Source organism: Panthera uncia, chromosome B1, assembly GCF_023721935.1.
Source record: "Panthera uncia isolate 11264 chromosome B1, Puncia_PCG_1.0, whole genome shotgun sequence".
NCBI classification, from domain to species: domain Eukaryota; kingdom Metazoa; phylum Chordata; class Mammalia; order Carnivora; family Felidae; genus Panthera; species Panthera uncia.
The window spans coordinates 79,592,281-79,619,803 of record NC_064811.1 but is presented as its reverse complement, the minus strand read 5'-3'; the positions used below and the strand labels follow the sequence as shown (position 1 = coordinate 79,619,803).

The window sequence follows — 27,523 nt, the reverse complement described above, 5'->3', positions numbered from 1 at the left end:
TATTTTCTTCCTTCATGTCAGAGACTGTGATTGTATTATATTTCTTAAGTTTTTTTATTCCATTTGCCAGATTTCTGATAAATAATTTTCACATATTTGATCATGTCAGTGTGCCCACTTACCATCATCTCGCAATGTGAATCTTTAATATCTGTTTCTATTTTCTCTTAATTTCTTATAATTGCCTCCATTATTCTCTTTTTATCACTTATTTGACTTTTTATCATGTTTATTCTGATTCTTGCTATTTCTAATCTGTACATTCCATTTGAATATTTTGCCTCTCAATTATTGTCCTTAGCTGTGAAATCTTATGTTTCAACTCATTTTGTTTTCTTTCCTATTATCTGTGTGATCCATTTCAGCTCCTAATTTCTCTAAATTCTTCTATCTCTCCGAATATTCTTGAGAATAGGTGTTGAGTCCTTGGATTCTGTTTCATGTAAATTCTTTGTGTTATTTTGCATATGATGTTTCATTCTTTGTTTGTTTTATCTTTTGCTTCTCTCCACTTCAAACCTTTTCTTTCTTTTCTTTTTTCCCTATTATAATCTGTTTAAATAGTTTACGTATGCAAATTATTTTCCGTTTTTAAAAAATCTTAAAATGGACAGCTTTGTTCAGATCTTAAATTTGCTCTGATTTATGTGACTGAATCGTCCTTGACTCATTTTTGACTTTCAAAAGACTATTTTCTCTGTTACTACATATAAAGGCTAAATACTATGATCTGCACACTTTCTCCACTTGCACATTTGGAAGTGCTTGTGACAGTTTCCTGGACTGTTTCCTGGACCACCTAAGGCCTCCTCCTTCAGTGTGTGCTAGATCAGGATTCCTCTCACTCAAAGACATCTCTTTAACAGTTTCCCCCACCCCCCTCATCATCAACATTAGTTTTTCTTCTAGATAATCCCAGCTGCAGACAGACAGGCTTATATATCACATTAAAAAAAAACTGTTTCCTTAATCCCTTGTCTCCTCTGATCACTGCTAAATGTCTTGGTCTCCATTTACTGCAAACTTTCTCATAGTTTCTATACCCATTTTCCCCAACTCTTCTCTTATTCTTCCTTGAGCCCAGCTGGTTTTCAGTCTCCACATTTGCACAGGAATGGCCAACAGTAACTTCAATGTGGCTAAATCCAATGGTGAATTCTCAGTCCTCATCTTACCTATTAGCAGCATTATTTATTTTGGAGAGAGAGAGAGAGAGGGAGAGGGCAAGCAGGGGAGGGGCAGAGAGAGAGGGAGACACAGAATTCAAAACAGATTCCAGGCTCTGAGCTGTCAGCGCACAGCCTGATGGGGGGCCCAAACCCACGATCCATGAGATCGTGACCTGAGCCAAAGTTGGACACTTAACAAACTGAGCCACCCAGGCATCCCAAGCAGCATTTAACTTAGCAACTGACACCGTTCCTTGAAACTTCTGTGCATAACATCTGGGACACCATCCTGCTTCATTGACCGTATATGTTTAATTTCCTTTTTTGGTTCCTTCTGATTTCCCTTATTGGAATTCTCTTAGGCTCTGATTTTCAATTTCCTGTACTTCCTGTTTTCTTTATCTCAAAACCTTGACGTCAGCTTTATATACTATCTTTATGTTGGCAAAGTCACATGTTTTACCTCCAGTAAGGATCTTTTTTTTTTTTTTTTTTTTTTTTTGTGGGGGGAAGAGGACTACTTTTTATTACTTTTATGTACAGAAAATTCAACAGCGTACACTTACCCCAGTTTGGTGGTCAGTTCTTTGGCCTTTGCCTTTTCCAACTTGGCAATGCAAGCCACCCACTTTGGACCCAGAACGTTGCCTCTGCAATGACGGTGGATCTCATCATATCTATCATTGTCATTAGTCCTGATGGTTTCGACCAGCTTAACCAGAGCTCCTTTGTCTTCTGAGTTAACCTGTGTGAAGGTGACAGTGGTGAAGGTCTTCTGTGGACTAGATGCCCCAAACTGGCCTTCCTCTTGGTAATGCACAAGGGAACTCTCATCTGATGACACAGGGCAGGCGGGAAGACAACCAGCTTAATGGGATCCACATCAGGTGCAGTCACTACCAGCTAAGCCTTCTTGTTTTCCACCAAGGTGGTGACAGTATTAACCTCAGCTTGAAGGACAGGAGGCCTCTTAGTGGAGACAGTCCCTTTGCCAGCAGCTTTCTTCTCAGCCTGGACTAACAATCTCTGCTTCTTCTCTTGCTTTGTCTCTAGTCTATATTTGTGGGTCAGCCTAAGCAGTTGAGTAGCTGTTTGGCGGTCCAAGGACTCGGTAAACTGGTTAATTGCAGGAGGTACTGTTAGATGGTTAGCCTAAATAGCCCTTTGCTGCTGCTGACCAATATAGCAGGGCTATTTGACAAAGAGGGTGAGGTTCCTTTTGGGCTGGGTGTCCTATCTGATGCCAAGATTCTTCGGTCTTTTCTCACTGAGCGCCAATCATCAAATCTCCATTTGGGTGTCTAAGTGGGCATTTCAAAATTTACATATCCACAGCCAAACTTCTGGCTTGACTCCTCTCTTTCGCATCCTTATCTAATCAGTCAGAAAATTCTATTGGCTCTAGTTTCCAAATATATCCAAATTTTAACCTCTTTTTTAAATCTACTGCTAGCACTAGCATCCTCTTTTCTCTGAATTAGTCATATAATTCCCTAATGGGTCTCCTGGCTTCTACGCTTGTTCTTCCTAGTGTCTATTCTCAGGACCATGGTCAGAATGTGCCAATTAAATTATATGTTAGATTAAGTCTCTCCTCTGTTCAAAGCACTCAGTGGCTTCACTTCTCATTCCATATAGAAACCAAAATACATACAATGGTATAAGACCCTATGCCATGTACCTGCCTGCACTTCCACTCCAATTACCCTTTTATCTCACCTTCTAATCTCCACTTAGCTCACTCCATGTAAATACCACTTCGAGCTGGCTGTTTCTTACACTTGCCTTTGCACCTGCTGTCTGTACTGCCTGGAATCTCACCTTTGCCTGTACATGGTTCATCCCCTTTCTTCCAGTCTTTACTTATTTGTCATCTTCTCTCTCTTCTCTCCTTTAATTCTTCCACTCAATTTATCTTATTCTAATAGGCTGTAGACTTATTTGAGTTTAGTTTGTTTTTAAAAGCTGTGTCTAACTATTAGAATGTAAACTCTGTCATACTAAGATATTTTTGTCTGATTTTTTACTGTCATTTTTTCGCTGCCTAGAACCGTGCCAGATACATCATAGATTCTCACTAAAAAGTGGTTAAAGGAGTGAATACAAGAATAAGTAGTGAAAGGTCTAGGCCTCAGCTGCGTCTCTGTGGAATCTGAGCTGGGTTCTTTTTCTTATTGTTTTATTAAATTCTGTGTCAGGGCCACTAATGCCAGCTAAAACTGTAGCACTCCCATAGCTTTTAGATCTTTTACATAACTCAGTATAATATCCTGGAATATGGAAAATCCTGGTGATACTTTCTCACTCTACTGATGTTTCCCTGTATCATGTAAGTTATTTTTACTTTCTTGGAGTCATCCTGATTTGCCCAGGGCTGATGAATCACTCCAGTTAGCTTCGCTCAAAATTAGAAAGTGTTGCGAATTTACATAATTTTTTCTCATAATTTCCTAAGTATTGCTTTTTTGGAGGGAGATGGGGCAGGGATGATACCTTTTTTTTTTTTTTTTTTTTTAAACTAAGATCACTTGTGTTTTGTTAGCTACTACATTTTTGGGTTGGGCTTTTCATTTTCTCTGTCATAGTTTGGCTCCTGCTAGTGAATTTTGTTATTTTTACTATTTTTCTTCATTTTGTTAAATATAAAAGGGGGGAGATTTTTCAATACTGTTTTAGTCTTCTATTTTTGCAGGAAGTTCATGAATTATATTTTATGTTTAGAAGTACAGTAATATTGGGGTGCCTGGGTGGCTCAGTCTGTTAAGCATCCAACTTCGGCTCAGGTCATGATCTCACGGTTCATGAGTTTGAGCCTCACATCAGGCTCTGTGCTGACAGCACAGAGCCTGGAGCCTACTTCGGATTCTGTGTCTGCTCTCTGTGCCTCTCCCCTGCTCACACTCTGTTTCTCTCTTTCTCTCAAAAATAAACAAACATTAAAAAAAATCAGAAAAAAAGAAGTACAGCAATATTTAAAAATAAGCCAAAAATCCGTGTTATGGGCATGTTTTTGTGTCTTTGTTTCTTATTTTAGTTAAAGCATGCAGTTATTTGTTGCAAGTTTCGATACCATTATGATATTTTTTTCAGGCTGCTTTTTATTTTTCCAGCTATAGATTTTACTGCAAGACTTTCTATAACATTTTCCTGAACTGTATGATTATGCATTTTTCTTGTTTCACACATGAAAGCAATTGTTTTGTGATTTGTAAAAGTCTTTATAGTTAAATAACAGCAATGTTCAGCAGTGTTAAATATAATCAAAAACAAAAAAGCTTCCCAAATGTTAAAGAGATCCTTATAAGGAGGTTTTCTTGAAATTCATAATATAAAAATTGAAGCAAGTGAACTTTTTATTAAAAATTTGTTGGGGCGCCTGGGTGGCTCAGTCGGTTGAGCGTCCGACTTCACCTCAGGTCACGATCTCGCGGTTCGTGAGTTCGAGCCCCGCGTCAGGCTCTGGGCTGATGGCTCAGAGCCTGGAGCCTGCTTCCCATTCTGTGTCTCCCTCTCTCTCTGCCCCTCCCCCATTCATGCTCTGTCTCTCTCTGTCTCAAAAATAAACATTAAAAAAAAAATTGAAAAAAAAATTTGTTAATACCTTACATGCAAATGACACAAATTGAAAAACACTTCACCTGTTTAAGCAACATTACTCCTCATGAACACATTCTCTGCTATTAAGTCTACCATTTAAAGATGGGCAGTATGATTTGCTTCAGGAATGAAAACTGAGTAATAGTTTGAAAATGCCTATCCTATAATCGACCCACAAGACTAAGTTGAATATTTCTTTTAAAATCACTTCACTGAAGGGAATTAAGAGTACACTTAATGTGATGAGCACTGAGTAATGTATGGAATTGTTGAATCACTATATTGTACACCTGAAACTAATATTACATAGTAGGTTTATTATACTAGAATGAAAATAAAATGAATTTAGGGGCGCCTGGGTGGCTCAGTCGGTTGAGCGCTGACTTCAGCTCGGGTCATGATCTCGTGGTTCGTGGGTTTGAGCCCCGCGTCAGGCTCTGTGCTGACAGCTCAGAGCCTGGAGCCTGTTTCGGATACTGTGTCTCTTTCTCTCTGCCCCTCCCCCACTCATGCTCTGTCTTTCTCTGTCTCAAAAATAAATAAACATTAAAAAGAAATTTTTAAATAAACTGAATTTAAATATCAAAAAAAAAAAAAGCCTTTCACCTGATAAACAAATGCCTTAATTACATACTTCCATCTCCAGAAACGGAAAAGGTCAGTGGGATTCTGAATTCTCCCCATGGTTTGTTTTGCCAAGACTATCTATAACTGCTTCTCTCTACTCCCCTTTCTGCACGTGGTTAGGGGAACTGATTCTCAGGCTGTTACCATTAAAATTTGTTAAGCTCCATCATCTATAAGTAACACTGAGGCAACAAAAGAAATGGAACAAATAACAGAAGACATAGAGACAATAAAAAAGAGGAATCAGGAAAATACGTATATGAATAGAGAAAGAATAGAAAAATTCATAGTGATAGGTTGCTACTTTGTTTTCCTTATTAATATTTTGAAATCATATGCATTCCTCAGACAGAAATACTAAACAATAGCTCTGTAAGAGTGTAGCAAAAAGAAGGCAAAGTATGTGGCATAGATACATAGAATATTACTATTTACATTGCTAATTTTTTAAGTTCTAACTTAGCACAGCAATATTTTAATTATAGTTTCTAAGTAGTAATTTTATATTGAGTATAGATAATTAAAAATAATTTAATTAATAGAAATGAACAGAGATGTATGTTTAAATGTTTAAATTCTTCAATTTAAATAAACTAAGTATATCTTTCTCTGTTAATGGGATTTATTTTGGCAGGTAATTCCTTAAAATTTGAAAAATAATTTGGAAAACATGATAGGGTGGAAAAGTATTGCCTTTTCCAATTATATTAGAACTTATCTAGAACATTTATATCAATGTTACATGTTTTATGTAACCTAATCAATAACGTTAAATAACTGACATGTATTAAATTACTGGTTCTTTTAGATGCTATAGTAAAATGATTATAATTAGACATATAAAGGACTTGTTTATCAACAGCTTTATAGAATGAATTCTAGCTTTTTTCAGGTTGAATTGGGAACCTCTGTGCATGTGCGCTATGTGCATGTGTTTTCTGTCTTATTATCTTTAATACTTGGGAAGTAATGGAAATAAGTAATATTTCAAAAATATTTCATCATTTTTATTTTAAATAATACTTATTTGTCTTGTATGACTCTGTATAATGCTTCTTTCATCCTATGTAAAACAGAAGAATTCCTGCTTTTTTAAAAAGCGACGGAATTAAACATGAGAAGCTTACTTTATTTTTCTTAGCATTTGAATATGAATGTTGCTTTCTCTTCTCTCATGGAGTCATGAGCTCCCATCTCAGGTATAACAGCATAAAAGCAAACAGCTTCTGAAAAAATATTTGGCAGACAAAATGAATGCCTGTGGTGAGTCTCACCTTTAGGAAAGTCAAAGAACAACCAAAGGTATATTTGTAAGAGATTATTAGATAAGAGAAGTGATTTGCACACTGCTGGGATTCACATACTTCTCTGTGGGAACTTCCTTCATAGTTAAGATGTTTCTGAGAGAATGTGGTAAACTGCTTAGGTATCTACACATGCATGGGGGGCATATGGATGATTTTCCAACAGAAAGATCATTTTATTTTCCAAACCTAATGTTTTCTTGCTACCTTGTAGATTATGCAATATATTTCACTGAGTAACCATGGTGGTGCAGTAATTCTCAGGTTAAAGCTTTTTCATGAAACAAAGCTTACATATTTTTTTTCTAACAGCAGGAAACATTGGGCTGCAAAGCAAATCACAATCTTTTGAGACTAGGGCCATGCTGTGTAATTCTGAGTTCAGTGTGTGTCTTGGGGGGAGGTGTGTTTAATAATTTTTTTTTTCCTAAGGCAGTTCTATTTTGTCTGCCTTGAGATACAGAAAACATTCTGTTCAACTGTGAAAACTCTATATTGGTAAAAGCAGAAATTTGTAATTGTTAAAATGAAACAAAAAATTGCAAACTGTTTTTTGCTTTGTCTTTACAATGTGTTGCTGATTGAAAACACCTTCTTCCTTTTTTGAGCACATAAGTAGGTTCTTTTAGTGTACTTTCATGTTTAGGGTAAAAAAAACCAGAAAATGACAGTACTGAACAAATTGGCCTTTGTTAATTTAGTCATATAGAATTTATAAAACACATTTGCTCTTTGTGAGTTTTCAACATATGTATGTGTGTCTGTGTGTGTAAATTATTTTTTGAATATTTATTTAATGGGTACATGAAATCTATAGAGAACATAAAAAATAGTTCTCTCACTTCTATCATATGACTGAAACTTAAGGAAAATAAGCCTACAAATATTTAGGCTCATGTGGACAATAGCTACTTACAGATACATCCAGATGTTAATAAGCTCAATAAAGTAAATTTATCTTCACATATTGCTTATATATCCATTATTTTTTAAGTTTATTTATTTATTTTGAGAGAGAGAGAGTGTGTGCAAGTGGGAGAGGGGCAGAGAAAGAGGAGAGAGAGAATCCCAAGCAGTCTCTTCACTGACAAAGGGGCTTGATCTAACGAACTGTGAAATCATGACCTGAGCTGATACTGAGTTGGACACTTAACTGACTGAGCCACCCAGGTGCTCCTATATATCCATTATTATATATTTGTAAGTAAACAATTATTCTCTGAAAATAACACTAAAAATACAAGTACTAAAAATTTGTTATCAAGATTAACTGAAACACTTTTCAGCTAAAGCTCTGTCATTCATTAACTATATCAAAAATATTTGCTTTGATATTTGTTTTATATTCTTTTTTCTCATTTATATTGTCTACAATGGGTATAGTTTAATTTTGGATTTAGGATGTCTGAGTACATATTGACATATATTTTTTTCTTAATTTTGTATCATTCTATACATTTATTATGATGGAAAACTGTTAATGTCACATTGCAGACAAGCTTGTGGAATAAGCGATATATAGCTATCTTTGCAGCTACCACTATCTGTTCTCTGACCATAAATATTCAAATTCTGCCCATATGAAAAATTCTCTCTTCTTTCCCAAAAGTCTCACCCCATTATAGCATTAGCTTGAAGTCTATCATCTCATCATCTAACTCTTATCAATTTGTGATGGTGCTTCTCAAGGCTGTTACCTAAGTGGTAGCTCCTTAAATATAGCTTTACTTAATACAAGACTTATAAACTAGAATGGGAATTTTTCCTGTCTTTATCCAACATACAGTGGGGGAGAACAAGATAGGATGACCTCAGTAAATACACATAAGGAGGGAGAGAGAAGGACAGAAGACACATAGGAATCATCGGTCCATAACAATTCTGAAATCCAGCTAGGCAAATTTTGTGAGTTTCTGACTAAACTTAGGGCTCAACTAAGATGAGGTTAATATACCACCATAAATTTAGAATGAATTAACAATGACAATAACTTCAACTGTCAAAAAAAATTCTAAAAATTTTTAAGTTAGTGAAACAGAAAGAGAATCAAAAATACATTTGCCAAGCCAGTTGAGGTTATATTAACTAAGTTCTCGACTCTATACATAGTCATATACATATTTACTCATATACATATTTACTTGCTTTTTAGTGCATTTGTTTGTGTGCTTTTTGCCAATGATTATTGTTCAGGAAAAAGGAGAGTTAATATCAGAAAAAAGAAAACTGAGAGGTCATAAATCTGAGCTCCTGACAGAAGCTCTCATATGGTTACCGTGGCCGAATAACTGAATTTTAGTCATTGGAATGTGCGTAGATATGATATCTACCACTTCCAGGCCTGGCCCTTACACATTGTTTGTCCTCTATGCTATTTTGTCCTCTATGCTATTTTTCTTTCTGTTCAGTGGGGATTGCCAGAGTCCTCTAGGAAGCCAGGTTTTGAAGATGGTGGGTTTGCTCTAAGTCTGGGTTCCAGAGAGACTGAATACACTGCCCTCACCCCATCCACCTTGCTGACCTGAAGCATTTGTTCTCAATCTTATCTGAATAATACATATTTATTGTGACTATCTATTTGTTATAGCAATGTAGGTCAATACTATATTTACACATATTAGAGTGGGTAAGAGCTCAGATTCTGGGGACAAACTAAGAGTAAAGTAATTATTAGCTGTTTAATCTTCAGCAAAACACTTAATCCATCTATACCTCACTTTCCTCATATGTAAACTGGGATGATGATAATGTGAGAGCTTTTCTCAGGATTAAATGAGTTTATATGTCTATTTTTAATATATGTAGAAAGCTTAGAACAGTGCCTAGCACATAGAAAACAGCCTAAAGTATTTTGGTATTATAATTATCATACACTTATTATTTGATTTTTCTCCTAATTTAAGTTCTCAAGATTGATCTCTGTTGATACATGTCAATTTAATTCATTTATTTTGACTGTTAGATAGTATTCTATTGTGTTAAGGCCCACGACTTCGTTATTTCTTGCTATGAATACAAAATGTAATAATATGGGTATAAAGAACATGTGACATATTCAGGAGTATAGTTATTTCTATGGTAAGAAAAGGAAAGGGGAGAAGGGATGAACTGTATGCTTTTCTTGTAAATGGAAATTTTAATAATTATGGATGGTAAATACATAGGTTTATATTATATTCTATATTTTCTCTAATTTTGAAAAAAATAATTAAAAAGCAGATTACTCGTGATATATCTATATGTATGTGTGTGTTTCCTGAAACACACATAGCATAAACATAAATGGTAGAATTAGCTTAATTCAACATTTTAGTATTACCATGTTTCATTGAATCTAATATGCCATCCAGTGTTAGATGCCTCATTACTTCATATAATACTAAGAAAGAAAAAATATTTCCCATTCTGACTTTAAGAAATCATAGGTTGGGGCATCTGTGTGGCTCAGTCGGTTAGGTGTCCAACTCTTGATTTTGGCTCAGGTCATGATCTTATGGTTGTGAGATCCAGTCCTGCTGGATCTATGCACAGCATGGATCCAGCTTAAGATTCTATCTCTCCCTCTCCCTTTGCCCCTCTCTTCCATTGCCTCTCTCAAAAGAAAGGAAGAAAGAAAGAAAGAAAGAAAGAAAGAAAGAAAGAAAAAGAAAAGGGAAGGGAAGGGAAGGGAAAGGAAGGGAAGGGAAGTAAAGGAAAGGAAAGAAAAGGGAAGGAAAGGAAAGGAAAGGAAAGGAAAGGAAAAAAAGGGAAGGAAAAAAAACCCGATGCATTGTAAGATGTGTTGTAGTTTTAAAGATATTGAAAAATGGGTGTCTTGGAATCAATAAAATGTGGGGTTTTTTTCTAGTGGCAGTTTTTATTCTTTCAATAGACATAAGTATCAAGAAATGATTAATTTATTAATTAGGTTTATTGATATTCTTTTTAAAAAAAATTTTTTTAATGTTTATTTATATTTGAGACAGAGAGAGACAAAGCATGAACGGGGGAGGGTCAGGGAGAGGGAGACACAGAATCTGAAACAGGCTCCAGGCTCTGAGCTGTCAGCACAGAGCCCTACGCGGGGCTCAAACTCATGGACCGCGAGATCATGACCTGAGCCGAAGTCGGCTGCTTAACCAACTGAGCCACCCAGGCGCCCCGGTTTATTGATATTCTATGCATATAACATTTTAAAATTAAATTTAAAGGTTTGATTCAATGAGCTTTAATAGTTCTATAGCCACCACGAAAATCATATAATAGAACATTTCCATCACTTATTTATTTGTTTTTATTGAGGTATAATTGACATACATTATATCAGTGTCAGATGTAGAAAATAATTTTTTGATATTTATATATATTGTGAAATGACCACCACAATAAGTCTAGTTAGCATTTGTCACCATACATTGTTACAGAATTTTTTTGTAATGAGACTTTTTTTTAACCTTTTTAAAAATTTTTTATTTTAATTTTTAAGAAACAGAGAAAAACAGAGCACAAGCAGGGGAGGAGTAGAGAGAGAGGGAGACACAGAATCCAAAGCAGGCTCCAAGCTCTGAGCTGTCATCACAGAGCCTGATATGGGGCTCAAACCCACAAACATGATATCATGACCTGAGCCAAAGTTGGATGCTCACCTGACTGAGCCACCCACGTGCCTCAGTGAGAGGTTTTCAGATGTACTCTCTTAGCAACTTTCAAATATGCAGCACAATATGAACTATAGTTGTCATGCTGTACATTATATCCCCATGACTTTATTTTATAACTGGAAGTTTGTACCTTTTGACTCCCTTCACCCATTTGCCCACTTTCCACCCCACCTTCCAACACTTCCTTACAGTGAGTTTTCTTTCAATGACCCATCGCCTTTAGCAGCCACTGTTCTACTTTCTGTGATTATTATTATCTTTTAGAAATTCATGTAGATTGAATCATAGCATATGTGGACTTTTGCCTCTTTTTTTCACTTAGTATAATAGTTTTTGGATTTCTCTGTTGTTCAATGAGTCAATAGCTTGTTCTTTTTTTATTGTTCAATTGTATTTCAGTAATAACTATACAATATATTGTTTATACATTCAAAAGTTGATGAGGTATTAGAGTTGCTTCAAGTTTTAAGCTACTGTGACTGAAACAGTTATGGACATTTGAGTTCAACTTATTATGTGAACATATGTTTTCATTTCTCTTGGGTAAATGGGTAGAGTGATATCAGTGAGTATGTATTTAACTTCACAAAAGACTGCCAAAGAAGTTTCCACAGTGGCTGAAAAATTGTGCATTCCCACTAGAGATGTATGACAGTGTCAGCTGCTCCTTGTCATGATCAACATTTGATACTTTCTTTTTAATTTTAGCCATTGCAGTAGGTGTGTAGCTTGAATTTCCATTTTCCATATGATTAACAATATTGAGCACCTTTCCATATGTTTATTTGTTGTTTATAATCTTCTGTGAAATGCCTATTCATATATTTTGCCTAATGTCAAAGGCAAACAAAGGCAGACAGCAAAGTGGTAAGGACAGATTTTAATCAGTAATATGTTATTACACTAGGGAAAAGAATCCAGTGTGAAGTGAACTCAACTTTGATTGTACAGAAGTAACTGGGTGTTTTAAGGGGAGAACAGAGGTATATGGAGGGAGATGAATAGGGGCCGAGTAGAGTCAGGGAAATGAAAAATTGCAAAAAATGGGAAGAGAGACTGGTCCTGTGAAACCCACATTGGTTTATTAACTGGCACACTTATCAAAGCTAGGCTGCCACCCTCCCACAGAAACTGGGAGACAGGGACTCCGTCTGCAAGTGTTGACAGGTACCAACAGGAAACTCTTGGCGGCATAGTCTGAAAAATGGGTAACTGTTTTGTCAGTTTTCTCAGGCAGACACTTTCAGGGGAGCTACGGTCACTTTTAGTGGCTTTGACCTATTTTATTCAAGGCTTTATAAGCCAAGGTTGAGGCCTAGACAATAAAGGGCTCAGAAGAGCCTGACTAGAGTTTGGACAGGAGAGAATATTTGTCACTACTTCATTGATTTTTGCCTTCTTATTATTGACTATAGGATTTTTTTAAACATATATATATACTCTGGTTATAATTCTTACTAAGATATTATGTTTTTAAAATATTTTTTTCCCAGGCTGTGGCTTGGTTTTTAATTTTCCAGATCTGTAGCTTCTTTTGAAGAACATTTAAACAAATTTTCATGGAGTCCAAATTAACAGTTTTTGTATTGTATGGTCCATAATTTTGTATCCTATATAAGACATTTTTGCTTTACTCAAGGACACAAAGATTTTCTACTAGTTTTTTTTCCCAAGAATTTCTGTAGCTGTAGTACTTATATTTATATCTAAGAACCATTTCAAATTTAATTTTCGTATATGGCATGACCTACAGAAAGAAAACCTTTTGTTGGCATTGGATATAAAAAATTGTTCCAGAAATGTTTGTTGAAACTATTTTTCTTTCTACATCGAACAACCTTGGCACCTACATAAAATATGAACACATCATATATGCTGGTCGGTTTGTGAACTCTGTTCTGCTCTACTTATCTATGTCTGTCCTTATACAAACTCCAAACTATTTTGATTACTGTAGTTATAGAATAAATCTTGAAATCAGGTAGCATCAGCTTCCCTTATTCACAATTGTTTTTGTCATTTTAGGTCATTTGAATTTCTATATAAATTTTAGAAACAGTGTATCAAGTCTAAAAAGAAGCCTGCTGATATTTGTACTATGTTTCATCTATAGATCATTTTAGAGAGAACATTTTAGCATCTTCCACTCTATGAATGACATATAAATCTCTATTTATTAGAAATTTTTAAAGTTTTTCTCATCAGTGTTTTATATTTTCAGTGTATAAGTCTAATACATATTTTGTTAAATGCTTTATTCTGACTTCATGTTCCAGTATTTCTGCTTAATATTTAAACACAATTGATCTTGACCTTCTATTTTGTGACATTGCTAAACTCATTTATTAATTCTAGTGTCTGTTTTGTAAATTTCTTTGATTTTCCACATGGACTTTCAATTTTGTCTATGAATTAAAGACAGTTAAAGGCAATCTTTTCCAATCAATATGCCTATTATTATTATTATTTATTATTTTGTCTTATTACAATGCCTAGGAACTCTAATGTCATGTTGAATAGAAGATGTGAAAACAGACATCCTTCCCTTCTTTCTCATTTTATGGGAAAAGCATTCAGTCTTTTATAAATAAATATGTTAGTTTTAAGTTTTTCATAGATGCTGTTTATCAGGTTGAAAACAATTTCTTCTGTTTCTAGTTGGCTGAGAATTTTTACCATGAATATTTATTAAAATTTGCCAAATGCTTTTTGGTTACTTCCCCAGATCAGGGAAGTTCTCAGCTATGATTTGTTCAAGTACACCTTCAGCCCCTTTCTCTCTCTCTTCCTCTTCTAGAATTCCTATTATATGGATGTTGTTGCATTTGATTGCATCACTTAGGTCTCTAATTCTCCCCTCATACTCCTGGATATTTTTATCTCTCTTTTTCTCAGCTTCCTCTTTTTCCATAATTTTATCTTCCAATTCACCTATTCTCTCCTCTGTCTCTTCAATCCGAGCTGTGGTTGCCTCCATTTTATTTTGCACCTCATTTATAGCATTTTAGCTCCTCATGACTATTTCTTAGTCCCTTGATCTCTGTAGCAATAGATTCTCTGCTGTCCTCCCTACTTTTTTCAAGCCGAGCAATTAGTTTTATGACTATTATTCTAAATTCTTGTTCCATTATATTGCTTTAATCATTTTTGATCAATTCACTAGCTGTCGCTACTTCCTGGAGTTTCTTTTGAGGAGAATTCTTCCGTTTCGTCATTTTGGATAGTCCCTGGGGTGGTGCAGAACTGCAGGGCACCTCCCCTGTGCTGTCTGGAGTAACTTGTGTTGGTGGGTGCGGCCACAGTCATACCTGATGTCTGTCCCCAGCCCACCGCTGGGGCCGCAGTCAGACTGGTGTGTACCTTCTCCCCTCTCCCAGGGGCAGGGCTCACTGTGGAGTGGTGTGGCTCCTGTCTTGGCTACTTGCACAGTGCCAGGCTTGTGGTGCTGCTTTGATGGCATCTGGTGTATTAGCTGGGGTTGATCAGCAATGTGCACAGGGGCGGGAGGGGCAGGTTCAGCTCACTTTGCCCTCAGTGGTCCCCTGCGGGAGGGCCCTGCAGCACTGGGAGGGAGGCCAACCGGGTCGAAGGGATGGATCCACAGAAGCACAGCATTGGGTGTTTGCGGGATGCAAGCAAGTTTGGTGAACTGGTTCCCTTTGGGGTTTTGGCTGGGGGATGGGAGAGGGAGATGGTGCTGGCCAGCGCCTTTGTTCCCTGCTGAGCTGAGCTCTGTCTTCTGGGGATCAATGCCTCTCCCTCCTGGTGTCCTCTTGCCCTCCCTCTCTCCGAGCAGAGCTATTGATTTATAACATTGCAGATGTTAAGTCCCACTGGCTGTCAGAACTCACGCAGTCTGCTTTTGCAAGCCAGCTTGCATGTATCCCTCTGCTTTTGCAAGCCAGACTCGGGGATTCTGCCTTGCCAGGAGCCTGCCCCTCCACTGCCCCAGCTCCGTCCCGCCAGTCCATGTAGCATGCACCACCTCTCTGACCTTCCTAGCCTCTTCTGTGGGCCTCTTGTCTATGCTTGGCTCTGGAGAGTCTGTTCTGCTAGTCTTCTGGCAGTTTTCTGGGTTATTTAGGCAGGTGTGGGTGGAATCTAAGTGATCAGCAGGAAGAGGTGAACCCCGCGTCCTGCTATGCCACCATCTTCTTTCTCCTCCTCCATCACCCATTTAACCCATCCCCCTGCCCACCTACTTTCCAGCAACCCTCAGTTTGTTCTCTTTAGTTACAAGTCTGTTTTATGGTTTGCCTCTCTCTCCTTTTTCCCCTGTGTTCAACCATTTCATCTCTTAAAACCCACATATGAGTGAAATCATATGGTATTTGGCTTTCTCTTACTGCCTTATTTTGCTTAGCATAATACACTTTAGCTCCATCCATGTCATTGCAAATGGCAAGATTTCATTCATTCTTTTTATGGCTGAGTAATATTCCATTATATATATATATATATATATATATATATATATATATACACATACACACACACACACACACACCCCACCTCTTCTTTTTCCATTCATCAGTATATGGACATTTGGGCTCTTTCCATAATTTGGCTATTGTTGATAATGCTGCTATAAACATCAGGTGCATGTATCCCTTCAAATCTGTATTTTTGTATTATAGGATAATACCTAGTAGTGCAATTGCTGGATCATAGGGTAGTCCTATTTTTAACTTTTTGAAGAACATTCATACTGTTTTCCAGAATGGCTGCATCAGTGCATTCCAGCCAAAAGTGTAAGAGTGTTGCCCTTTCTCCACATCCTTACCAACACCTGTTATTTCTTGTGCTGTTGATTTTAGCTATTCTGACAGGTGTGGGGTGATATCTTATTGTAGTTTTAATTTGTGTTTCCCTGATGATGAGTGATGTTGAGCATCTTTTCATGTATCTGTTAGACATCTGTATGTCTTCTTTGGAAAAATGTTTATTCATGTCTTCTACCCATTTATTAACTGGATTATTTTGTATTTGGGTATTGAGTTTAATACATTATAGATTTTGGATACTAACCCTTTATCAGATATGTCATTTGCAAAATTTATGGTATGCCTTTAGGACTTCAATTTTTGAAATATTGATGCTGCTCAATTCTGTAGCTATTTCAATTATTCAGCTACAATGTAGTAAATTTAACACTTAATATCAGAATGCCAGAGTCTAAAGAGCATTCATAGTCTACCAAGTTATTTGTCTTGATGTAGTACACTGTAGAGTTTATTTTTAATCAAGGGTTTTGGGTAAACTGAGAATTTATTTTGCTATATCTATCATACAGATTTTGTACTTTATTCTATTTATGGTCTGATGCATTTTGATGAGGATAAAGTGGTCACACTAAGGTACTCTGACATATATTCAGAATAATAGCTTTGTCCCTTAACTTTAGAGTTAACAAAAATCTCTAGACTTACATGCCATCAGCACTTCAAAATTGGCAACCTTTTTATTCATTTTGCTTCTTGCTTGTTGTTTAAGTAATCATTTCCTATCCCTAAGTGTCTTTTATATATATTTCTTATACGTATATATTTACATATACATATATGTATACATATATGTATACATATGTGTATGTATGTACACACACACATATGTATGGACATATACATATATCCAAAGGCTTGGGTGAGCCTTTATATCCTTCTAATAGTTTCAAAGTATTTGTTTTTATATTTAGATATTTGACAAATCTTGTATCTGTGGGAGTGTGTTTGTTTGTAAGCTGGTGTTTAGGGATCCAATTACTTTTAAAGTGGATAAACCATTGTCTTAACATTCATTCTCTATTTATAGCGTCTTGTTTTTCATATACCAAGCTTCCACATATATATGGCTTGGTTTCAGGGCTCCATTTTATGCTTACCATTGGGATAGTTGTCAATCAATTTAATAAATTAGTGATTTTAATTATTCTAGAGATCTAGTATGGCAAGCTTTTCCTTAATCATTTTGTTGCGGTTATCTCAGTGGTTATCAGCTCTTTGAATTATTAGGTAATAATAATAACAGCATAATTAAATTGAATATCTTAGTAGGAGAGAAAACCTAATAAATTTATCACAATATTATTTAACTTTACTAAAATTAATCTGTACCAAAATTAGTGCAAAAATAATGAAAAGTGACATTTAACAAACAAATAATCTACATACTTTGGACTTAGTAGGACTCAGGACAAAATGGGATCCAAGATAAAAATAGATTCTACCTTGCTAATTGAAAGTCATTAAAATTATCATGGGAAAATTATAGCAATCCTCTGCCATTAATTTTTCCAAGTCACATCTCAAATACATGACATTCTAATCTACCTGAAGCAAAAATGTGACCAGATCACCGTAAAAAATAAAGTCTTCACTTATTCTAGAGCTTTCCATTTCCTGATCTTAATGAACTTTTCAAACATTACTTCTATTAGTTTATTTCATATTCATGAATTTTAGCTTAAGAAAAGTACTTGCTATTCTCCATATCACTTGACCCAATATTCCCATTTTGTTTACTCATTCTGTTCACTTTCCTTTGAGTATCACTTAATCATCTTTACATTTACAAAATCAATTTATGTTTCAAAAATCAGTTTAAATGCTGACTTGTTAGCCACTTGAAGCAGAAATATTGACCTCTTCCTCTGAATTTTGTTCATCTTTACTCTTTATATTGGAAGCATATTAATTCCTACCTTGTGTTAATATCGGTTATGTGATAGCTCCATCTTTTATTAGACTGTATATTTTTTAAAAAATTTTTTTAATGTTCTTTTATTTTTGAGAGTGAGAGAGAGAAAGAGAGAGAGAGAGCACAAGCAGAGGAGGGACAGAGAGAGAGGGAGACACAGAATCTGAAGCAGGCTCCCAACTCTGAGCTGTCAGCACAGAGCCTGACGTGGGTCTCAAACCCATGAACCGTGAGATCATGACTTGAGCTGCTCAGATACTTAACTGACTGAGCCACCCAGGAGCCCCTAGACCGTATGTTCCTTATAAACATATCTTGTCTGATTACCTTTATTTACTGAAAGTATCTGTTCTTACAAGATAGTAAGTGATTTAAAAATATCTATTGGATTAATATACACTAGGGATAAGATTTTTCAAAAGGATGTAGAGAGCCAATAGTAAATGATGCCAATAGTAAAGGAGGAGTTTATGAACATTAAAAAAGAGAAAACAAACAGAATCATAAAGAATAACTGATGATTGAGGGTAGATTAAAATGATACAAAAAATTTTGTTATATATATTTCTAGGAAGATCATGATAGGGTAGTTCCTAGAACTGATGACATCCACCAGGCAATTAAGAGTTCAGAGCTGAAAACGTTATCCAAAATAAGTCATCATTATAAATGACCCACATGTCAGAGAACAAATGTGACTTGCATTAGTAAACTGAAATAGTAGCAATTTAAGTTAAAATAAAACAAAAATAACAATAACAAAACAATGATAGTTAATATATGTTGCGGGCTTTAGACTATGTCTAAAAGAATCAGAAGGGTGAAATATCTGCTTATGGAATGATATGAACCAAAAGGTTAACTGACACTGGTTGTGCTTTGAAGAGAGAATTAGAGATTTTTCTATTTGACAAAAGTAGATTTAACAAAGAAAAATGTAGTTCATTAGTTGCCGCCCCTAAAAAACACAAACGCACACTCTGTTGATAACAAAGAGTGAACTAGAGAAAGACTTGCCTAAAACTGAGACAAGATAGACACTATTGAGATAGGTTGCTAAAGAGGTTACCCACACAAAAATTTCCTTTTAATTGAGATATAATTGGCATGTAAAATTATATTAGCTTCGTTTCTTAACTAATGGTAGAACATGGAAAAATGGTGGTTGGAATGGATAGTGGACACCTGGTACCGAGGGGCCTTTTACCACTGACATGTTCAGCATTGCTAGCTCATAGCGATAAAAAAAATTCAACTGAATTGTAGTGGGTTACAATGTTTCTTTTAAAGGAATCACTCTGGTGACATGTACCATTCTGAAGAATATTTGAGAAACATTGATAATAGGAATAGCATATTATTTTAATATTATGAATATTATTATTTTTCCTTATTCTAACTAGGACTGTGGTCAGAGACATTTACTCAGACGAAGAGACTAAAGTTTAAACTATGGATAATCAAGATATCTTATATGATATAATAGTGTATAACAATTTTATAAAGACTCATTTTATGCCATAAATCAAGTATATTAAGAATTACATGTTTCAAAGTATATACTGATAAATATTATATTAAAGGAGATATATAACATACCAAATTCTTTGCAAAATAGTGAAAAAACAGTTTTCCACATTATAAATCACAGAGAATGTTTAGTGAAAAACCTCAACAAAGTAGCACAAATCAGCAAAGCAAAGGTGCCTCAGATCTTGATCAGCCAGGTTTTAAAATCACAGAGCTCTCACTAAGAGACTTCATCCACAATATTTTCTAAATCTCATTGCCTCCATATTTTATCTCATTTTATTGTTAATTTTGTACCTCCTGAGAGAGAAGATTTGAATCCAAATTGCAAAATGATTGTCTCAAATCTTACTTTTATTTTCTTTTATAAAATGAAAATATATATTTTATAAACTGGAATCTCACACAATCATAGCTTATAAATAAATAATAAAATCCACTATTATAGTAGAGTATTTTTTACTAACATGTTAGTTTCATTTTTTTATATACCCACAGCTCTTAGAAATGAGGCATACTCAAAGTAGAATCTCCTTAATTTGTCTGTCCTTTCAATTACTGATCATCTAAATTCTTTTTCTTTTAATATTTATATATTTTTGACAGAGATAGAGCGAGCATGAGTGGGGGAGGGGCAGAGAGAGAGGGAGGCACAGAATCTGAAGCAGGCTCCAGGCTCCAAGATGTCAGCACAGAGCCCAATGCGGGGCTCGAAGCCATAGACCACGAGATCATGATGTGAGCCGAAGTCAGATGCTCAACCGATTGAGCCACCCAGGTGCCCCACTGATCATCTAAATTCTATCAGATCATTCCCTCACAATGCCCTGACTGGCACATACAAGTAGGCAAGGAATAACAAAACCTTTTCTAGGTATTTGCAACTCCCTCTTGCCCTCCTGACTTCCTGGCATATAGATTATTGCCTCACTGTTTTAGCTTTTGTATTTTCTCTATCTGTGTCTTTATGTGATATTTTTCCAGCTTCCCTTTCTGATTCTTTAAGCTTGTTCTTTCCCTTTGGTGTTGCTTCTGTCTCTGTTTTTTGTTTGTTTGTTTGTTTTTATTTTTGGGGTGTGTGCAGTTTGGTCTTCTTTATAATCATGGGTCAAAAACAACTAATTTTACCTTTCCTACCCTGTGAATTCTAGACTCAAATATGCAACTGCCTGCTGTCTTCATTGTCTTAGCTGTCCCTCAGATATCTCAGATTCAAAATGTCCACAACTAAACCTAGTATCTTCCTGTCAGAATAGGTTCTCCCACTGTACTCACTCTGTTGGTGAATTCTAGCAACATCCTATGAGTTATATCTGATTTTTTCCTGCACATCACTGCCACATCTAGTTGGACAAACCCAATGTTTTCCTCCACATTCTCTTCCAGATATAACAGACTATCCTGAGTCAATATTACATCATTTCAGGTTTTGGTTCATTTTTATTCCAAAAGAAGACAAAGTGACCACAGTGATTCTAAATCCAAATTCTTAAGTGTGAACTCAGCTCCTTACTATATTAATGTGCATTAAAAATTTTTTTAAAACGTTATTGGGTTGTTATTATACAAAATTGAGCACTCTGTTAAGCCAATAAGAAGGTGGATGTTTAATAATACTTCATGAATATCATAATCATATATGTTTGCCTGATTTAAAAAAAATCCTTCTAGCTGTGTGAGAGTATTTCCCACCTTTGTTTTTCTGACCCACGTTTCCTAAACAAGTGGTAGCTAGTTTAATTATCTCGCCAGCATACTACAATGTTTTGAAGGTATTAAACTTCGGCTGTATGTGGTTTTGTTTGGATTCTGTTGTAGTTTTTGCTTCAGTGTGGAAAAACAAGCCAGATGGAAGAGAGAAGGGAGTTCATGGTGTTTAGTTATCTTATGGGAAATCTGAAAGCAGCTTGACCAAATAAAACACTTTTCTCAAACATCTTTTTCTTCATTTGCCAATTCTACTGGTTAGGCAAAATTACCATAGGCTATTTGACACATGGAAGAACTTTTTCTGCCTAAGGAGGGGGAAATGGGATTCAGTTGGACAAGCAAGGAGTTGATTTGCTGCCCTATAGTCTTTATAGGGCAGAGGAAAAAACATTAGTAGTCTAGGGATGAGGTTTATAACGACCACTTCCAGAGAAACTGTTGGAACTATACACTATCACTTTTAAATATCTTTTATTCTAAAAATCTCAATGTCTCTAGATACTGAAACTGATATGGTAGCAAATGTTATGTATTTAGGAATTTGAGGAAAAAAAAACAGAAGGAAAGAAGACTGACTTTTTTTTTAGGACCTTGCATCCTAGATGAAATCAATTTTAGCAACCTATCCATTGAAATTCTCATTTCCAGACAGCACAGTGCTCACTGGAGTTTTTCATTTTTTCCCAATTGTCAATCAGAAAAGAAAAGAGAGCATTTACCCTCGATTAATTAAAAAAAAAAACAACAACAGACATTTGGTGGTACATAAACATGAATTTTTTTACACCCAAAGAAATTAGCTTCCATTATTGTTTTCAAATATTAATAAAATTAAATACACAAGTTTGTCACTGTCGAATATATTTTTAAAGTAAACTCTGTGCTCAATGTGGGGCTCAAACTCACTACACTGAGATCAGGAGTCACATGCTCTACATACTGAGCCAGCCAGTTTCCCCTCACTGTCACAGATTTTTTAAGTAATCATTAAATGGCAGAAAACAAATAAACCAAACCAAAACAAAACAAAAAAGCAGCAACAAACCTAAAACATTTTGCAGAAATATTTTATACACTACTTTCTTAGAGTCTTATAAACATTTACCTAGATATAGTGGCTTTACTTTTAGTTTACCTTGTTTTTAAGACATTAAGGATAGGCTGTTAAAGTAGAATTTAATCATGAGATTAATGTTTAAGAGAATTTATAGAATAATCATTTAAATATGCTGTACCTCCTTTTCCTATCACCTTACTTTCATCTTTAGAGAGAATGTAATGGCTATTCTCTGTTGTCCACAGTATTCCAGATGCCTTACCAAGGAGAGAATCTATTTGTACTACAGTAAACAAAGTTCTATCGTAAAAAAAATTACAAAGCAGTTTAAATAACAGCATCAGTCATATTCTTATTTGAACCATGGGATGTCTTTTATTTAGTATAGAGTTCCTGGCAGTGTTCCTTGATCACAATCTGATTATTTTACATTTGTCTACTGTGAGTTTACACTGATCTCCTGACCTAGTCACCACAACAGCCTAGATTTTTCAACCTATTTACCAGTTTTCTCGTTTTTTCTCCAGTTCCATTTTTTAAATGTTTATTTGTTTATTTTGAGAGAGAGAAAGAGAGAGAGAACAAGTGTGAGTGGGGGAGGGGCAGAGAGAGAGAGGGAGAGAGAGAATCCCAAGCAGGCTCCACGCTGTCAGTGCCTAGCCCAACTTGGGGCTTGATCTCATGAACCTGTGAGATCATGACCTGGGCCGAAACCAAGAGTTGGAAGCCTAACCAACTGAGCCACCCAGGCGCCCCTTCCAATTCCATTTTTAATATAATCAATCAATTAACACACTGGTCTCCCTTTCAATAGATTTTAAAAATTACTTTATATTAATATGTGCTATTCATATAAGATGAATACTATATGAATGTAAAATGATTTCTTAATCCCATTATTCATGTGGTTTATTTTAAAGTTGAAAATGTCTTTTAGTGAATCATCCATCTAGTGAATATGTTCTATTTTTGCCATTAGTAAACTAATGATGATAGTTTTGGAGTTTTTTCTATATGAAAAAGAAGAATATTTGTTTATAGTGATATGTAACTATGAATGTGTGTACCTGTCTTTTAGTGAATCATCCATTTAGTGAATCTGTTCTATTTTTGCCATTAGTAAACTAATGATGATAGTTTTGGAATTTTTTCTATATGAAAAAGAAGAATATTCGGTTATAGTGATATGTAACTATGAATGTGTATACCTTTATACAGCTTAAAGTATTTTCTATTCTTTTAATCATATACTTTTTATCATCATAATTTTAAAAATGAAAAATTTCTTTTATAGTTGCTATTAAAACTAAAAATGATTATATTGGTAGAGTTTGAACATTTTCAGTGACTCTGGCTTATAATTTCTATCTGTAATAATGTCAAAGCACTGTCTGGTTAAGGTTTCCCCATAAGATGGGGTTAAATTCAGTGGCTACACAATTCTTATGACCTTTTTCAGTTACTGGAGATAACTTAGTCATTTTCCGTTTCTCAGCTATAATATTTCTTTTGAATGTTGTGAACTTTTAAAAAATGTCACTAAAATGTTAACTATTTTTTTTCTTCACACATTTGTGGGTTTTGACTATACCAGCATGGGTGCTAAAAAGTCTATTGCAAATATCTTTAACAAACTCTATAACTACTTCTCAACTTATAGGTAATCCTATTTCACACTTGAATGCATGATTTATGGCATTGAATAATCTATGATCTAGTCTTCTGAAAGGACATGAGAAAAGATCACTGGTTTCCTTTTTTATTCATTATTATTTATTTTAAGTAGCTCACTTTTATTCTAACATTTTTACTATGGTGTTTATATACTTTTGGATGATTTTGTTAAACTCTCAGAGGGTGTGAAAAATATAACCATAAAAGCAGTGGAAGAACCCTACAAAAGACAAATGTGACAGACTTATCCATCTCAAAAGTAAAAACTTTTGTATGAAAAGTAAACAAACACATTTAAAATCCTTAAATAGAAATAGAAAAATATTATTAGCAAATACCACAGATAACTAGCAGATGTGGATCATTAGGAAATCAGGGGTTTATTCCCATTCATAAAACTATTAAGAGACAGTGCTTAGTTCTAAATCTAGAAAATGTGGTTCAAGAGGACATGCTCTTAACCTTTCCACTAAGAGTTAAAAGAAATATAAAATTATTTCCATTAGGTATGAAGGAGTTCTGAAACATGCCAATCCAAAAGTATTCCGCTCTGGCAGTTTGACTATTTTTAATTAAATGCTCTTAAAAAATGGCAAATACAAGAAAACCACTGTAACTTTCCTTTCTTACAAAAGCAGAAGATGAAATCCCGTTTGAAAGATGGTCCTCCTATACCAAAAAGAAAGTAACATTCTTGTCATCAAGAATAAAAAGTTGACAGTAAAAGAATACTATATAAACAGACCTTGTTAAAATAATTCTTACCCTCCTTTAGCCTCTCCATATATTTTAGTTACTTTTTCGCAATTGCCTTGCTGTTCTACGCAAGGTAAAAGACTGTAGGTTTCTCCAGTTTGGGGGTCTTCACTTATTATTATGGCCTCCATTTCATGAAAAACTTGTATTAAATAAACTTATATGCTTTTCTTCTGTTAATCTGTCTTAGATCAATTTAATTCTGAGGCCCAGCCAAAAGAAACTACAGTTAGGTAAAGGTAAAATTTAGACTCCCTTATACTAGTAATCAAAGCAAAATCATTAAAAGAACTAGATGACACTACAATTAGCAAAAATTTTTGTTCAGAAAAATGCATAATGACAGAAGTATATGATGAGGAAGATAGCAGTATGAATCAGGCCTCAAAAAACTCAAAATATGGTTCCCTCTGGCTCAGTAAGTTTATGTCTAATCATCTATTTTAAAAGTGAAAAACTGAAAGCAATATAAATTACATGTTGACCTAACCACAGTGGCATATGATGCAGCCCTAAAATATGTTTGTGAAAGGTTTCAATAGCCTTGGGGAAATCCTTGCATTATATAATCTGTGTAACCATTTGTATGTAACACAAAAACAAGCAAGTGGCAGAAGGACAATATATACACAAAGGAATGCACAGCACAACAATTAGGAAATAAACAGATATTTCAAAACTAAACTGATGTTGGTGAGACCCAACTTCTGTCAATTATATACTCAGAATGGCTGTATAGACTTGCGAAAGTTTCAACCCCGGAGATAGGCTCTCCAACTTTGGGGCTGGAGGTTGGTATGGCTGAGTATTTAATAGGAGAAATATAAATCATAGGCCTCCCATAAACAATAGGTGTGGGCCTACTTTTTATTACCTTCTGGTATAATAATAAATAGATATAAATAATTATTTTTAAACCTTGTGTCTCATAAACCTAGAATCCTGTAAAAGCAACCACAAAACTTTTCTGTAGGATTATTTTCAGTTTTGAACAGATTTTTCTTAACTTCTGAAAATTCGTTCACAATAAAACATCACAAACCACTATGAGGGAGAATAAACATATGTAAACAACAGGAGAATTCGCAAACTCAAGAATATATGATAAAGCAATCTGATAACAGACTATCAAATACACATGAATAATATGATTTAATAAAAACCAAGATGAAAAATTTGGGAAGCACACACACACAAAGATTTTAAAGATTTTGAAAATACCCATGGACTTCTGGTTTCGGCTCTAATATATGCAGCACATGTGAACCATTGGTCCTGTGTTTTCAAGAAAAGGATGAACCAAGTGAAAATCAGTGGCTTTTCTTAGACCCATCTGAAAACCAAAGTTGCAGGGACAACCACCACTCTGATATCTAAAGGGACGGACACATCCAGAGATACACAGCAACTGAGATTTACTAACCTGGAGCAGAAGCCACTGGAGCCATAAACTGGTGGGAATACTTACGTGGTAAGTGCAACAGATTGCTGGAGGTGGAGCGTGCACTAGCCTGAAAGTGAGAAAGTCCTGGGGATACAAGCTTAAGGGGGTGCCACACTTTCATGGGCTTCCTCTTCAGTTACTTCACCACCTGAGTCTTCTTATGACGATCTTAGAAAGATCCCTATAGAAATCTAGTAAGGGGAGAAACCATTGCGAAACAATCCCAGAGCTTTTTCCACAGTGAAAGGTCTACTCACCAGGGACAGGACCTTGCCTGATGCAATTCTAAAACATTATCACAGCTGAAGAAAAATGAGGCACAGAAAAATATAGGTGACTTTTTTTTAAGGGTGCATGTGTTAAGAAGGCTATAGTTATTATAGAGTTATAGAGTGGGCGTAAACATGACCTTTTATGACTATTAATATATGCCTATGTGATAATGTATTTACTCCTTGCAGTTATTCTCTGAAATAATTCTATTCATCCACTATTTATTACCACTATTATGTAGTAATGCATACCAGGCACAGTGGCAGAGCAAATAAACATATAAAAATACGCTCAATATTATTTGTAATTAGGGAAATGCAAATCAAGACAGCAATAAGATACCACTATACACCTATTAAAATGACTGAAATTTAAACAACTGGCAATGCAAATTGCTGGCGAGGATATGGAGCAACATGGACAGGAACAGAATTTATTCCTGGTGGGGAGGCAGAGTGGTCCAGCTACTTTGGAAGATAATTTGACAGTTCCTTACCAAGCTAAACTTTGTCTTACCATACAGTCCAGAAATCTTGCTCCTAGGTGTTTACCCAACTGATTTGAAACCAATGTCTACACAAAAACCTGCACACAAATGTTTAAACCAACTTTATGCATAAATGCCAAATTGTGGAAGAAACCAAGATGTCATTCAATAGGTGAATGGAAAAACAAACTGATGTATCTACATACTTGAATAATATTTATGACAGGGAGGAATGAGCTGTGAAGTCACACAAAGACATGGCTACTAAATATAATGTGATAGTCTAGATGGGATTCTAGAATAGAAAAAGTATAATTTGGTGAAAATTAAGGAAAAGTGAATAAATATGGTCTTAGTAGATAATAACGCATCAATATTGGTTTATTAATGGTAGCAAATATATTAATGTAAGATAATAGCGATAGGGAGAAGTAGATGTGGTATATGTGGGAACTGTTTGTGTTATCTTTGGCAACTTTTCTGTAAACCTAAAATTACCCTTAAATAAAGTGTTTATGAAACATCAATAATATTTCTGGAATTCATATATGCACATATA

At 35.1% G+C, this 27,523-nt stretch overlaps 1 protein-coding gene and 1 pseudogene across 1 annotated transcript in view; one reads left to right on the top strand and one right to left on the bottom strand.

Moving 5' to 3' along the window:
• The window catches only part of STPG2 (sperm tail PG-rich repeat containing 2), a 594,553-nt gene that overhangs the window by 482,293 nt on the left and 84,737 nt on the right, over window positions 1–27,523 (top strand). The window lies entirely within an intron of this gene.
• On the bottom strand, window positions 1,688–3,004 carry LOC125923525 (60S ribosomal protein L7a-like; annotated as a pseudogene).